Consider the following 3,037-nt stretch of genomic DNA (forward strand, 5'->3'; position numbering starts at 1 on the left):
TTTATCTATCATTAGTGTTCATGTCATAAGTGTATTCAGCTATTCATGAATTCTGTGTTTGTTCCACAGTAAGAACTACCTAGTCAAATACCTTACCTTTATGACTAAGAAACACAAGGATCCGACTTGTGACATTTGTTACAAACTGTCACAAGTTGGAAAGCATTCTTAAGATGATAAAAATTTACAAGTAAATGGATACAGTTCTTTGACATTAAGCATTGTAAAACTGTAAACTTAAACTGTAAAACTCCTACATTACCAGTTGAAAAGTATATTCGAGTTTAAGAACTGTGTTATAATGTTAACCTAATTATTTCTTACATAATCCAGTGGCCTGTAGTTGGATTACTTCCATCAGATAATTCAGGTTTAAGAAAACATAATTTAGCAATGGACTGGAATATATAATGGCTGCTTCTATGTACTATTCTGCTTGAGTGCATGCTGTGTGTTTGATTGTGACACCAAGGACAGCAGCCTTCTGGGCTCCTCTGTCCGTGGATGTTTCCAGCAAGAATACTGAAGTGAGTTACCACTTCCTCCTCCAGGGGATCTTCCTGACCTAGGGATTAACCCCAGTTCTCCTGTGTCTCTTGCATTGGCAGGCAGATTCTTTACCACTGACCCACCTGAGAATTTCGTTCATTACTTGCAACAGTGCCGATCTACGCAAAACAAATTACACACCCTCATTATCCTAAACTAATGTCAGCCATGACGTCTCCGGAATAACAGCGTTTAACTTTCTTAAGGAAATTAGGTGTGACAGCAATGCAGCTTTCCCTTACCAAGCAATAAATAAGAGCTTGTTTTATTTTGGTTAGTCTGTGTGACTTCAAAAAGCAAAAGTTAAAAATATTCCATAAAATGATTATTTTCTACATTATATAGATGTTCTGAAATAAAAGTTCTAGTCAGTACTTTTTATGCATATCAGAAGATGGAATGTAAACAAAATTTGCACTTGAAGGTGGAAGATTAACTATATTAATTTAGATCCACAAAATGTGTTTTCTAAGTGTGAATGAGTGTTATCCAATTTTTATGTTTCTTTCTATAAAAATGAGATTTCTTGTTTTAAAATCTGCTCTTGGATACGTGCCTTACTCCTTTTCATAGAATTAATGTGGTTTGCATCATTTCTCAGACAGGACTCTTGGTGTCTCTTTCTTTCATCTGGACTGGTGTGAGTCCATACCTTTTGTAAGGTCTGTATAGACACAGGACTCTTACAGAAAAGTACAGTCTAGTTCGCTCTGTAGAGAAAAACAAGTGATGTTCTTTCTGTTCTTCTTGGTCACATTTCTGTCTTATATCAGAAAGTTTGGGTTCATATTCTGATCAAAAGAAGTGATATTTATTATGTCTTATCAGTTATTTTATTCTTTACTATAAAAGTACATTTAATTACACTTAACAAACTTACCTGCTCACCTATTTTCTGTATTGAAATCTAATTCTGTAATTTCTTTTGTATATTTTCCCTTGTGTACAGGAATAATAATAATTACATTTACACTCATTAGATGTAGCAACTAGTTGAAACACACACACATAATTTTTTCTTCACAACAGTTTTATGAAATAGATGTTATTATGTCTCAGTTAAAGAAGACAAGATAGGAAAAGGATGACTAACCACTCCTAGGATACAGACCAAGTAAATGGTAAACTAAAGATTCATCCTCAAACAGCCTAATTTCAGAGTTCATATCTTTTAAAATTTATTTTATATCTCACATAGCATTTTTAGTAATTTCTTCATTAAAATTGTATATAACATAAAACAAAGTAATTGTTCCAAACAACTGACCGTGTACTTCAGTTCAGTTCAGTTCAGTTCATTTGCGCACTCATGTCTGACTCTTTGTGACCCCATGAACTGCAGCTTGCCAGGCTTCCCTGTCCATCACCACCTCCCAGAGCTTGCTCAAGCTCATGTCCATCGAGTCGGTGATGGCAGTGGCACTGAGTAACCTCTCTCTCTGCCAGTAGTGCTTCGAGCCCCATTAGATCTGCTGACCCGTGGGACTTTAGTGGCAGAGCAGTTGCAGCTGGTGCCCCTGGGCGTCCAGTCCACTGCAGTCTTCCTGTCTGACTGCTGCGTGTAGACATTAATCTTCAGCTCGGTGCTGAATATTCTCTGACTCTTAATGAGTATTGCTTGTACATGTGAGTAGAAATAGGATGTTTAAATTATTTTGCATCTTCTTCTTCTTCTTATTTATACTTCTATTCCTGTTTATCATGAGGCAAGATACTCTGACCTACCAAGGCACAAAGTCAGGCACGTGTGACAGTGCTCCATTATCAAATGGAAGTGGGAATGAAGGAGACAGGGCTTGAGCAGGGCTGAGGAAAAGTAGCTTGTGTGAAGGAGGTAGCTCACATCCCCATGGCTCCAACTCATATATCACATTCTTGAGCCCAGGAAAGACAGTACTGTGGGATATAAAGAGACCACCTAAAGCTGACAGCTGGGGCCATCTAGTTTCTGTCTGGGGGTACCTCTAAAGGACAGGGCTGAACGGAGGCTCGACCAGGAGACTTGTCACAGAGCACAGCCAAGAGCAGACCTCAGCACAGCCGTACCTGTGAGCTATTACTCTGCACCCTGTTACCAGGCAACAAGTCCTGTTCAGCCATTTTCAATGGGCTCCTCCCCCCAAGGAAGCAACTGTCAGTGAGTGACTGTTAGTGGGGACAACCAGGCAAGGTCAGCGGAGCAGGGGTTGTCACGTGGATAGTGAGGTAAGAGTCAATCCTGGCCTCCCCTCCAGGATGCTCCAGTTCATCCAGCCTCAGACCAATGGTGATCTGGGGGCATCAGGGCACATGTGGGGGTCTGTGTCCTGTTGACCCTCCAGAGCCCTCACTGCGGCCTCTACTGGCCGCGGCCAGGCCTTGAGGAGGCAGTGACCCTCTCCCCGCCTCTGCCACCTCCTGGCAGCACCATCTGCCCTGGATACCATCTGCAAGACCTGCTCCCACACCCCCCACATGGCTGGCCTGAGGAGCCGGAGGGCCAGTTGCG

Source organism: Bubalus kerabau, chromosome 5 (genome assembly GCF_029407905.1).
Source record: "Bubalus kerabau isolate K-KA32 ecotype Philippines breed swamp buffalo chromosome 5, PCC_UOA_SB_1v2, whole genome shotgun sequence".
In the NCBI taxonomy this organism is placed as follows: domain Eukaryota; kingdom Metazoa; phylum Chordata; class Mammalia; order Artiodactyla; family Bovidae; genus Bubalus; species Bubalus kerabau.